The sequence below is a fragment of the Papaver somniferum genome, chromosome 7 (genome assembly GCF_003573695.1).
Source record: "Papaver somniferum cultivar HN1 chromosome 7, ASM357369v1, whole genome shotgun sequence".
NCBI lineage: Eukaryota > Viridiplantae > Streptophyta > Magnoliopsida > Ranunculales > Papaveraceae > Papaver > Papaver somniferum.
The window spans coordinates 104,856,272-104,870,117 of NC_039364.1; positions in this window are offsets into that span (position 1 = coordinate 104,856,272).

Sequence of the window (13,846 nt, forward strand, 5' to 3'; positions counted from 1 at the left end):
AGGACTTACACACATATGTGTTACTACACAATGTTTATATCCTTCCAAGGTTATATATTCTAAACTCTCATTTCAATCATTGAAAAATTCTTAGAGGACGTTATATGATTGTTATTCACAAGCCATTTCTCGTCAAAGCCATTTTCAAGTAATTGAAACTTAATATGACTTTCGTCATTAGTAAAGATGAACTTGGCCAAAGCAAAAGCTTACCAACACATATTTTGAGAAATAGATACGCGAGATAAAGTCGGCTCAAAATAGCAAATGTCTATAATCAAAGTATATATAGTAATACGACTTTTGTCTCAAGATAGGAGATAGAGTAGATAGACTTTTGAGTGATAGATAAGTTCAAGTATCCACATACTTTTTAGTCGATGAAGTTCCACAAGTTCCTTGAGTAGTTCTTCGTCTTTGTATGATGATCGCCATGGAGTCTTGAGATCAACTACACTTTCTATCCTAGTCCGAGACTTCTCTATAAGTAGACTAGAAATCAAGACTTATAGTTTTGATCACTAACATTGACAAACATGCTTGAGATAGCAACGCATGCGAGTTCGACCGAGCAGTGCTTTAACAATCTCCCCATTTGTCATTTTTAGTGACAAAACTATCAATACATATGGAATACAAAATAAATAATAAACTTTGTAGCTTCTCTTCCACATGTCTGATCTCCTTGGTTCTTCAACATTACTCGAAATCTTCATCACTTCTGTTAGAGCATTGCTCGGTCGAACTCGCATGCGTTGCTATCTCAAGCATGTTTGTCAATGTCAGTGATCAAAACTATAAGTCTTGATTTCTAGTCTACTATAGCTAAGTCACGGACTAGGATAGAAAGTGTAGTTGAGCTCAAGGACTTCATGCCGATTCATCATACAAGTAGAAGAACTACTCAAGGAACCGGTGGAACTTCTCGACAAAAAGGTATGTGAAGACTTGAACTTATCTGTCACTCAAAAGTCTATCTACTCCATCTCCTACTTTTTGAGACAAAAAGTCATATGCTATATATAGACTTAGATAATACACATTTGGTATTTCGAGCCGAGTATACCTCGCCTATCTATATCTCGAAATATGTGTTGGTAAGCTTTTCGCTTCGACCAAGTTTATCTTTACCTAGTGACGAAAGTCATGATATGTTTCAATCACTTTGAAAATTTCTTTGACGAGAAATGGTGTAACAACTATATAACATCCTCTAAGAATGGTTTAATGATTGAAATGAGAGTTTAAATTACATAACCAATGATGGACATAAGCATCGTTGTGGAAACACATTTATGTATAAGTCCTATTCCTTGAACCAAAGTTTTCGAACTTTGTTGATCAAGAGAACCGAAAGAATGGCAAGTGCCAAGTCCGCGAACTCAGTCCGCAAACTGCCGAAGTTCTCAAACCCGAAAATTTCTGCTTGAGTTGACAAACTATTTGCGTGAGCTAAGTCCGCGAACTCAGTCCGCGAACCCAGTCCGCGAACCGGCGAAGTTCTCATCCCGCGAACCCAGTCCGCGAACCTAGTCTGCGAACTTGAGAAGGTTATATATCTGAAGATGATTTCTGAACTTAAACTTTAAAAAGACAAAGGAATGCAGTTTGCAAAACTTGGCTATAAAATTTCATGAACCGATTCAAGTGAATCAAATCATCTTTGCTTCAATTGTGTCTTTTGTAGTTACATAAGATTTCCTTACAATTGAACAAGTCTCTAACTAGTTCATTTGAGTCATTTGAACTAGTTATGGTGATGAAGAACATGGTTGATATGAAATGCTCATATGGCTAACCTTTTGGTTAACTATTGTTGAACCAACAATGTACAAGTTTGGGTATGGTTAACAAACCTAGAAGCGTGCAGTTCATTTGTGTATAACAAGCTATGTTTTCAATCTAACGGTTGAGAAATATTAACTTGAATCTAAATCAGGTTTTCATCTAACGGTGAATATTGATTGCTTTGTTACCAAGGCAAAACCATGATTTGAAAGACTATATAAAGGAGACATCTAGTATTGTGCAAAACTAATCCCCACACCTTACGTGTGATACTAGTTTGCGTACTAGAGTCGGTTCTCCTTTAACCTTTGGTTTTCTTCTTCTAAAACCAGGTTAACAACTTAAAGACTTTATTGGGATTGTGAAGCCAGACCGATACTACTTTTATCGTAGTTGTGTGATCTGATCTTGCATCTTCTATCGTACGAGTATAATCAGATTGATTGGATTGAGATTTGATATCTCCGATAGGCAAGATATAAAAAGTAATCAAAAATATCTTCGTCTCATTGTTTGTGATTCCACAACATCTTGTTTCGCTAGCATACGATTAAGATTGTTGTGAGGTGATTGATTAATCTAGGCTGTTCTTTGGGAATATAAGACCGGATTATCAATTGGTTCCTGTTCACCATGATTATTATCAAAAGATGGAACAAAAACTTTAGGGTTTTTCTGTGGGAGACAGATTAATCCTTTGATAGACTTGTCTGTGTGAGACAGATTTTTTTATTGTCAAAGCCTGCGATTTTGGGTCGTCGTAACTCTTAGTTGTGGGTGAGATCAGCTAAGCGAATCAAGTGCGCAGTATCCTGCTGGGATCAGAGGCGTAGGGAGTACAACTGTACCTTGGATTAGTGGGAGACTGATTGGGGTTCAACTACAGTCCAGTCTGAAGTTAGCTTGGAGTAGGCTAGTGTCTGTAGCGGCTTAATATAGTGTGTGTTCAATCTGGACTAGGTCCGGGGTTTTTCTGCATTTGCGGTTTCCTCGTTAACAAAATTTCTGGTGTCTGTGTTATTTCAATTTCCGTATTATATTGTTTTATCTTTATAATTGAAATAATACAGGTTGTGCGTTTGAATCAATCAATTGGAAATCCAACCTAATGGTTGTTGATTGATATTGATTGACACTTGGATATTGGTCTTTGGTACAATCCAAGTTATTCCTTGTATTTGATTAGTACTCGTAGTTTCTGTTTGAGGAAATCAAATCAAGAGAGAGATATAAACTCGTTGATATACTTTTAATCGATTGAGTCTTGTTGGTTCTCTTAAAAGTATATTCGAGTTTGTCCATACATATTGCTAAGAGAAATATTGGGTGGTGTTGTTAGACCCCCGCTTTTTCAACTTCCAAGTACTCTGATGATTCCAAAGGTTGTAAGTTTAGTATCATCATTTTTGAAAATCCGTAGACATAACTATGAGAAAACAAGAGTTCTCAATCATTGTTAACAGTGTCATAGTATTATTATACAACATCAAAGTTCAATTGTATCACAACTTCGACGACAATACTATGGTGATATGTATCACCCCCCCTTAGTCAATACTCCATCTCACATGGAAACCACTCTCCCTCACATAATGATCCAAAAACCATATGTATTTGTAGTATGAACTCTCCCCCTTTTTGTCAATAAAATTGGCAAATGCTAAGTACGAAAACAAGTGGGATCCTAATGAAATTTCCATAGAGACATTTCATGACCAAAAGAAAGCAAATATCAAATTTTTTAGATGCAATCATATAGCCGAAGATAAATGCTTTCATCAAGGAGTTTATAAAGATACAAGATAACTCCTATAATTTTCCACATCCGCACTCCCCACAAAGATTTGGCAACTAAGCACAAGTTCAATTAAGAACTCTCCCCCATAAATTGTCATTCCCGAAAGAACAACAAGAGCGACCTTACTTTCACAAGAAAATAAGGATTTCTTTGGACATAACAAATCACATACGAATACGAATTTGAATCCAAAAAAAATACTCAATTAAATTTACCACAAGAAAACCCATGATTAATTTAATCGAAAATGCTCAACATAAGAGAACTTACGGAGCCGCACAGTATATACATAAAATATGGATCAAGGAAGATCAATACTGCGGAATACACAAAGATTCGTCCAATTTTCGTCACTATTTGCACAATGACATACAATAGACAAAATCCTCGTAAACAAAAGTTTTATCCTTTCTTCCATCAAAATATGACATAAAAGGCTTTAACTTTTGTAATGTCAAAAGTTCATTCATACTTTTATCAATACATGCATATCGACATACGAAAGACTTAACTTTTGACAAGGTATGGGACAATCATAGTTCACGAACGCAAACACACATATCCCATAACAAATTGCAATATATAAAACCATAAAGATTAATACTGCAAAAATCATCTTCCAAACAATTTTAGAATTTAAACAAATAAACCTAAAACAATGAAGATGAAAACGTTGGACATAGCTATATGTAATCACAATAATGGCTATTCCAAATCTAGTAATCCTTCTCAAAAACAAGAATAAATTCTCATAAAAAGTTTCCTAGGCATCAAGGCAAACTCGTAATGCACATATAAGATGATTTGTCCTTAGAGAGTAGAATCAATGTTTTTACCCCGGATTCACACCAAGAATAGCTATCAAAGGCGTATAAAAATATTTTCTTAACAAAGAAGAACATACAAAGTCATTAAAGACCATGCATCATAGTTCACATAAGATGATTGTGAACATTCAAGAATCCCATAGCAATGCGTACTACTGCCTATTCTTGAACTTCCTTCTTTGTGATTCACCAACATCATTCTTGTAAAAGCTACAAATGATCTTATAAGAGAATTAATCCAAGAATCCAAGTGCTCAAGTCCAACAGAAGTAGAACAAGTGCGACGAAACAGAGCAAATTACTCCAAAACAAGATACGGGACAGATACCAACCTCAACTCATTCAAATTTAAGATTTCTCAGCACTATTTTTAATAGAATTCAAAGAGGAAGAGAATGCAAAAATAATTAGGTCATTCCGAGTTCGGACGAAGAAGTTACGGCCAAATATTTTTTACCGAATATCGACGTCAAGTATGCATACGGGTTTGCAAACGAATTTTTGTATCCTGGAGCAGTATGCAAACGGGTATGCGTACTTAAACCCCTGGATTTTGATTTTAAATGATGTTATGCATACCAGGTAGGTGTACCATGAAGTCCAAACATCCCGAACTACTATTTTCAAACCTAAACTTTTAAGAACCTTAAACACATATCAAGTTAGGTAGAAATGAACAATAAGCATGGTACATGGATCATTATTAGTACTCTAAGCAAACATAAATATTGCTCAGGTTTATATACATACCTTTTTAGAAGAATCCATTCGAATTCTACAGCCTTACCGAACATAATATGTGTGCCACAATTCTCGTGCTTCCCTCACCGTATACATAGCAGGGCATTCCTTGGTGAGGATGCACTTACAACACAATGAAGTTGTGCTGAGGTGAACAATGTCTTGCTCACCATGGCACCAAGAAAGAGTTTCTTTCCAACTACTTTTGCATTCAAAAAAGTTGAGAAACATCCAAGAATATGTTTTTACAAGTTTTGCAAAAGACTTTAGAGAGATACACAAAAATTTGAGTCCCTGATGTCTCATTTTAAAACTTAATAAAAAAAGTGTCTGCAGATAATGTTTAGTACTGCGCAGGGAAACTCTTTTGGTTTAAGAAGACATCATGACATGTTTACAACAGTAAACAAAACAATTATCATGACACAGTGTATCAAGAATTGACCAATGAACTGATTCATGCTTTGAGGTGATACCGTCAGATGACTGAGATTTAAACTCCTCTTGTAATACGTTTAGTTTACTACAACCAAGTGGATTACACAGAGAAGGAACGTTGCTCTTACTAGTTGGTAAACCAATATCAATCTCGACATGATTATTATTCATCATAACTTGATTTATCTTTTCAAGAGATTCTTGTTCTTTCTGAAGGTATAACTCAACATCAAGAGATAAGATTTCAAGTTTCTTTTCAAGTCCTGAAAACACTTCAAGGGATTTTAAACCTGAAGGAGGTTTATATATAATTTCTTCTACAAATTTTATTAAATCAATCATGGAAGAGAATTCTGAAATCCCTGGATCTGATGGTGCATTTATTGAGATAACATTTCTATCCATATCCTCAGATAGCTAAAAACACAGACTTATAAGGTCTTTAAATGTGTTTGCCTGCTCTGATACCAATTGAAAAAGCGGGGGTACAACAACCACACCCAATATTTCGATTAACAATCTGTATGGACTAACTGCAATATACTTTTACGAGAATCAACTAGACAGTCAGATTCAATCTTAATAAAAGTATATCAAAGAGTTACATCTCACTTTCTCGATTCAATACTTACTCAAGCAAATAGAAATCTGCGAGTCTAATTGAATACAAGAGAAAACACTTGAACGGTACCAAAGACCAATGTTCAAGGATCAATCAAATTCAATCAACAACCAAAGGTTGGATTTCCCAATTGATTGATTCAAACGCACAACCTGTGATATTTCAATTATATAACAAAATATAATGCGGAAAAGAAATAACACAGACACCAGAAATATCCACACCCCTGGACCTAGTCCATATTGAACACACACTGTATTAAACCGCTACAGACACTAGCCTACTACAAACTAACTTCGATCTGGACTGTAGTTGAACCCCAATTAATCGCACACTGATCCAAGGTACAATTGCGCTCCTTACGTCTCTGATCCCAGCAGGATACTACGCACTTGATTCCCTTAGCTGATCTCACCCACAACTAAGAGTTGCTACGACCCAAAGTCGAAGACTTTAATAAACAAATCAGTATCACACAGAAAAGTCTACGGTAATAGTTAATCTGTCTCCCACAAAAATACCTACAAGTTTTTGTTCCGTCTTTTGATAAATCAAGGTGAAAAGGAACCAATTGATAACCCGGACTTATATTCTCCGAAGGACAGCCTAGTATTATCAATCACCTCATAATAATCTTAATCGACTAGCAAAAGAAGATATTGCGGAATCACAAACGATGAGACGAAGGTGTTTGTGACTTCTTTTATATCTTGCCTATCGGAGAAATCAATCTCAAGCCAATATTACGATTGTACTCAAATACGATAGAAACAACAAGATCAGATCACGCAACTACATAGAAAATAGTTGGGTCTGGCTTCACAATCCCAATGAAGTCATCAAGTCGTTAACCTAGAGGGTCTCGAGAAGAAACCTAAGGTTAAAGGAGAAACGAATCCATCTAATACAACTAGTATCACACAGAAGGTGTAGGGATTAGGTTTCCCAGTTGCTAGAGTTTTCTTTTATATAGACTTTCAAATCAGGGTTTGCAATCTAAGTTACCTTGGTAACAAAGCATTCAATATTCACCGTTAGATGAAAACCTGATTAGATTCAAGCTAATATCTTTCAAACGTTAGATCGAACTTAGCTTGTTACACACAGATGAAATGCACGTTTATTTAGGTTTGTGTAACCGTACCCAAACATGTACACTTAGTTGGTTCAACCGTAGTTAACCAAATGGTTTGCCATATGAGCACTTTCATATCAACCATATTCTTCTTTACCATAACTAGTTCAAATGACTCAAATGAACTAGTTAGAGAGTTGTTCAATTGCTTAGATCTTATAGAAGTACACAAGACACAATCGAAGCAAAAACGATTTGATTCACTCGAATCAATTCATAAACTTTAGAGCCACAGTTTGCAATTATGTGTTCCTTAGTTTATATAAGTTTAAGTTCACGAATAATCGTTTTTAGAAAATAACCAACCTAAGTAAGCGAACTAGTACGCGGACTTAAGTACCCGGAATGAGTTTGTTTTCAGTTCACAAACTCCAGCAGATTTTCAAGGGACATGAACTTCCGATGGTGCGCGTACTGGTACGCGAACTTTAGTTCCGGTTTTCCTGGGCAACAAAATACGCATACTTTGGTTCAAGGAATAAGGACTTACACACATATGTGTTACTACACAATGTTTATATCCTTCCAAGGTTATATATTCTAAACTCTCATTTGAATCATTGAAACATTCTTAGAGGACGTTATATGATTGTTATTCACAAACCATTTTTCGTCAAAGCCATTTTCAAGTAATTGAAACTTAATATGACTTTCGTCATTAGTAAAGATGAACTTAGCCAAATCGAACGCTTACCAACACATATTTCGAGAAATAGATACGCGAGATAAACTCGATTCGAAATAGCAAATGTGTATAATCGAAGTCTATATAGCAATACGACTTTTATCTCAAGATAGGAGATAGAGTAGATAGACTTTTGAGTGATAGATAAGTTTGAAAAAGCGGGGGTACAACAACCTCACCCAATATTTCGATTAGCAATCTGTATGGACTAACTCTAATATACTTTTAAGAGAATCAACTAGACAGTCAGACTCAATCTTAATAAAAAGTATATCAAGGAGTTAATATTTCTATCTCTCGATTTGATCTTTACTCAAGCAAATAGAAATCTGCGAGTCTTTATCAAATACTAGAGAGATAAACTTGGATGGTACCAAAGACCAATATCCAAGTGTCAATCAATGTAAAACAACAACCAAAGGTTGGATATTCTAATTGATTGATCTTAACGCACAACCTGTGATATTTCAATTATATAACAATATATAATGCGGAATAGAAATAACACGGACACTAGAAATTTTGTCAACGAGGAAACTGCAAATGCAGAAAAACCCCGGGACCTAGTCCAGATTGAACACCACACTTATTAAGCCGCTACAGACACTAGCCTACTACAAACTAACTTCGTTCTGGACTGTAGTTGAACCCTAATCAATCTCATACTGATTCAAGGTATAGTTGCGCTCCTTACGTCTCTGATCCCAGCAGGATACTACGCATTTGATTCCCTTAGCTGATCTCACCCACAACTAAGAGTTGCTACGACCCAAGGTCGAAGACTTCAATAAACAAATCTGTATCACACAGAAAAGTCTATGATAATAGATAAATCTGTCTCCCACAGATAAACCTATGAGTTTTATTCTGTATTTTGATAAATAAAGGTGAACAAGAACTAATTGATAACCCGCACTTATATTCCCGAAGAACATCTTAGTATTATCAATCACCTCACAATAATCTAAGTCGTATGGTAGCGAAACTAGATATTTTGGAATCACAAACGATGAGACGAAGATGTTTGTGATTTCTTTTTATCTTGCTCTATCGGAGATATACTCTCAAGTCAATTATTCAATTGAACTCGTACGATAGAAAATGGCAAGATCAGATCGCTCAACTACAAGAAAGTAGTTTCGTCTGGCTTCACAATCCCAATGAAGTCTTTCAGTCGTTAACCTTACAGGGTCTCGAGAAGAAACCTAAGGTTAAAGGAGAATCGACTCTAGAAAAACCAACTAGTATAACACAGGAGGTATGGGGATTATTTTTTCCAGTTGCTAGATGTTTTCTTTATATATTTTTCAAATCAGGGTTTGCAATCCAAGTTACCTTGGTAACAAAGCATTCAATATTCACTGTTAGATGAAAAACCTGATTCAACCAAGCTAATATCTTTCAACCATTAGATCGAAACTTAGCTTGTCACACACACATGAAATGTATTCATTTAGGTTTGAGTAACCGTACCTAAACGTGTACACTTAGTTGGTTCACAAATAGTTAACCAATGGTTATCCATATGAGCACTTTCATATTAACCGTATTCATCTTTCTCATAACTAGTTCAAATGACTCATAAGAACTAGTTCAAGAGTTTTTCAATTGCTTAGGTCTTTATTCATAGTCACAATTGAAACAAAATCGGTTTGATTCACTTGAATCAATTCATGAACAGTATAGCCGCGGTTTGCAAAGATTGCATTCCTTATAATTTATTGTTTTAAGTTCATGAACAACCGATTTGAGAAATAACCATCTTGGGTACGCGTATCTTAGATACCGGATTTGAGTGTACAAACTCAGCAGAAATTTTCGGTTCGAAAAATTCTGTGGGTACGCATACGGGTATGCGTGCCTAAGGTGACTGGTTTATTAGTTTGCAAACTTACAAACTCAGCAGAAATTTTCGATATGAAATCTTCCGCAGGTTCGCGTACGAGTACGCGTACTGTGACTACTCGTTTTCCCGTAGTCTACATAATATGTATAGCTCAGAGAATCAAATACTAAGTAGTAATGATGCCTATGTTAAACCGATAGTGCTAAGTAATAAAGGGTACTCAAGATCACAATAACAACTAAGAATGCAAAGATAATATAAAAGCTGCTAAGTTATCATGAGACACAAGAGATTACGTGGTTCGACTTTCGTCTACGTCCACGGGGTAATGAGTGATTGCTTTGTATTAAGTTATGGTGGTTACAAAGATCTTAAATGCTTCCCAAAGTAATAAAGAGAACTCAAGTTGAGGTAAATACTTAAGTTCTAAACATTAAATAGGTATAAGCTTAAGACTAGATCTTCTTTCTTAGATATTGAATGCCCTTTGTTTGTTGGTGAGGCTTGGTATTTATAGCCCCTTCTGCTCCAGGTATATCTTTGCTTCCTCTGGGTCCATCGTTTGTTGATATACCTTTCGTACAAATGGTACCTTCGTTCGCTGCGTGCTTTATCCAGTCGAACCCTGCCACCTCAGCTGACCCACGTTCCTTCAGGAACTTCCCAACCTTAATATAGGTTGTACCTTCATTCACCGCCAGCCTCTGCCAATCGGGTTCTACCACATCGTCTCTCTTCACGTTCCTTGATTATGCGTGTAGATAAGAGATTTGTACATTTAATGCTGATTATATATGCCATCTACCTTTGTCCCTTCGCCAACTGCCTCCTTATAGACTAGGATTTTACTCTTTTCATCTCATCCGTCGAGGCATCCTTTCTTGGGACGAGATAAAGTAGATCTGCGAAGGTATCCTCTATCACTTGAGTTTCTCTGCATACTGAGGGCTACACAGTTATCTTGTATGCGGCCACTAAGATCGTGGCACGTGCTCCGCAGAATATTGGTATTCACAGTTTGCCCATTTTCTTTCATATTCTACCGTTTGGTAGGATTGGAAGAAAACTTCCATTACGCCGCCATTTTTGCACGTACCGATTGGGTGGTCCCTACATGTCCCTTCATGCAATAACTTCCCCTTGAATTTTGGGACATCCAAATTTTGGATTCTACAACCGCCTATAAGAAGAGAATAAAGAGAAGGAATTTTCATTAACTCCTTTTCTTTTTTCCCGAACTGTAGCTCTCTTTCTCTTTCATAGAGATTTTTCTTTTGCTGCTAACTGCTCCATCTCCCTTTCGATTCTTTAAGGCTCTGGTTCAACATTTGATTGCACAAGTAAGTGGTACTTGCTCGTTACTGTTGTTCTCACATTTCTCCATGCTCGATTCTGTCTTTCCTTTTTTGACTAGGAGATTGTTGATGCCGCTGTTGTACTTGCATGTGAGAATCCTTGTTCTCTTTCACTCTTTCAAGTTGTATGAGAACTTGGGTTTGATCCCATTTCGTATTTTGATGATGAGTCTGCCATGATTGTTCCTTGTCTGCAACTTTGCTTATGGTGATGAATGATCTTTGATTTTGCCTCGTGACGAGTTTAAACCGCTCCCCTTGGTTGGTTTAGTAAAACCCATGCCCAAAGTATGCTTGTTTTTGCCCCAAATTTGCTTTTGAGTCGACTGTGATTTTCAGTCTGCCATTGTTGATGAGCCATTCTTCCTGCTGGTGCTAGGAATTATGAGGCTTCCGAAAAAGCCTACGCGTAAGGGGCAAAGAACCTCTTCGTCTACTGACCCTCCTCCGCGGATGGACCATCATGATGCTACGCCGTCTCCACCCCCTGAGGACACTGAGGTACCTGCTGGCACTGAGGTACCTGCTGGTACTGAGATGGTTGTTGCCCCTGAGGCTGCTGCGGACCCAGAGGTAGAAGAAGTTGTTGTTGAGGATATTCCACCACCTCCTCCTCATTATGAACTTCAAAGGCTGACACTTCGTGACAAAGATATCTACGCCCATTTGTCCTTGGTTGAGATCACCAAGTCTTTCCGCCTCCACAAGTTCGAGATCTCCTTTTTCAATGGCCCCGATGTGCTCACCGAATCCCTGATCCGGAGTTTTCCTTGTGATGAGAATAACCTCTTGATTAGTGTTGGTCAGTTGGCCGCAGGTATGCTCCTCCATTTATTCAGTATAAAGGATCCCTTCTACTATGACGTTTTGTCTACTAGGGATGACCCAGTGAACAAAACTCAGGTCCGAGGAGTTATATAATATACTGGTAACTACTGGCGTGCCCTTCGTGAGAGTTGGTACCGTAGTAAGGGAAAGACCACTTTGAAGTCTTATGACCCTTTTGCTGACGGGAGGTCTAAGCATGAGGATTATACCCCCCGCCAACTTCAATGCTACATACGCTGATGCTATTCAGAAGAGCAATCTTCATCCTTAGAGTGTAGGCCCTCGTCGTATCCATGTTACTTCTAAGCAAATTAGGGAAGGTAACAGCCTTCGTCTGCTGGAGGAGATCGATAAGACTGGTTTGACTGTTATCCCTTATTCTGCTAGGCTACCTTTGCCAAAGTGTGAACGCATCCTTCTTGACCATGATGATCGTTGGGCTCGTACTCCTATTCGTGTGGTGGGTCCTTGGGCCTATGGTTTTACTTCCGCAGATCCCCACGTCTCCCGTACAACTCTTTCCTTGCTTGAGAAGTATGATGGATATCAGCCTTAGGTTTTCAACCCTGCTGCTTCTCATGAGGTAACCTTCGTTTCTGTTTGAAGGCTTTTGTTTTAATATCTTTGTTTGGTATTCTGATGACTTTATTTTGTAGTCTGCCCCTGCTTCTTCTACTGGAACTGCTCCAGGTTCTGCTGTTAGGACTGCTTCGGGATCTGCTGGTAATTCCGTGGCCACCAGGACTAGGAAGAGAAAGGCTTCGGCTGAAGCATCTACGCCAACACCTGCGGAGGTAAGGATTATCGCCATACCTTTGTGTTTGTAGGTCCCTTAGTATTTTGCCCCTGATCCTTTAGCTGACGCATGTGTTTTTTTCACAGTCCTCCAAGAGAAAGGGCAAGTTGAAGGCTGTTATTGATCTTGAGGCATAGGATGAAGATCCCAAGGCTGGTAAGGAGGTGCTGGATGATGAAGATATGGAGGATATTGGAGGATACTGGTCTCAGCCCTCATTTGGATGATAGCGAGAAATATTTTCCCAAGGGTAACCCCAGTGCCGTCTGTGCTGGCTCAATGGAGGGTGAGAACCTCGTGGCTAGGGGTGATGCTCCATTTGTTAACCCTCTTAGTGTTCAGGCTCCAGCTCCTACTTTGCCTCCGAAGGTGCCTTCGTTTTCTACCCAAGGTGGAGCATTTCCTGTTGTCTCGACTGCTACTGAGGCTGCTGATGTAGTTTCCAAGAGTCTTCTTTCGTCTCCTGCTACTTCGCTTCAATCAAGTGGTTCGTTTCCTAAGGTTGTTACCCCGGTGGTGAGGGTCAGCAGTTCAGATTCTCAGTTGAAGAAGAAGGTTGTGATTTCACTGGGCAGCTTTTCCTTGAATGCTATGCCAACCCCATTAGGAAGTGCTCAGTCTGTTTCTACTGCCCCTGTTAGCAAATCTATTGGACCTCCGCCTTCGTCACCAGATTGGACCGTACTGGGTAATCTTCCTTCTGCTGGTGATATGGACTTAGGTGGTGCTCAAGCTTTTCCTTCGGTTCCTAGCTCATCCACTATGCCATCTCTTCATCGTGGTGAGGTCTCAGTTATCGTGCCCCATGTTCACTCTCAAGCGATTGACGGAGTTGTTGCTGAGTCTAGCAAGGGTAAGCTACCTGAGAGCTTGAGACTTGGTAGTTCTGATGATGCCATGATGGAAGCTATTCTGCGGGACTCGAAGGGTCATTTTTCTGCTGAGGTTGATCGTCATCATCTGCGTAGCTCCTTTGAAGTAGACTCG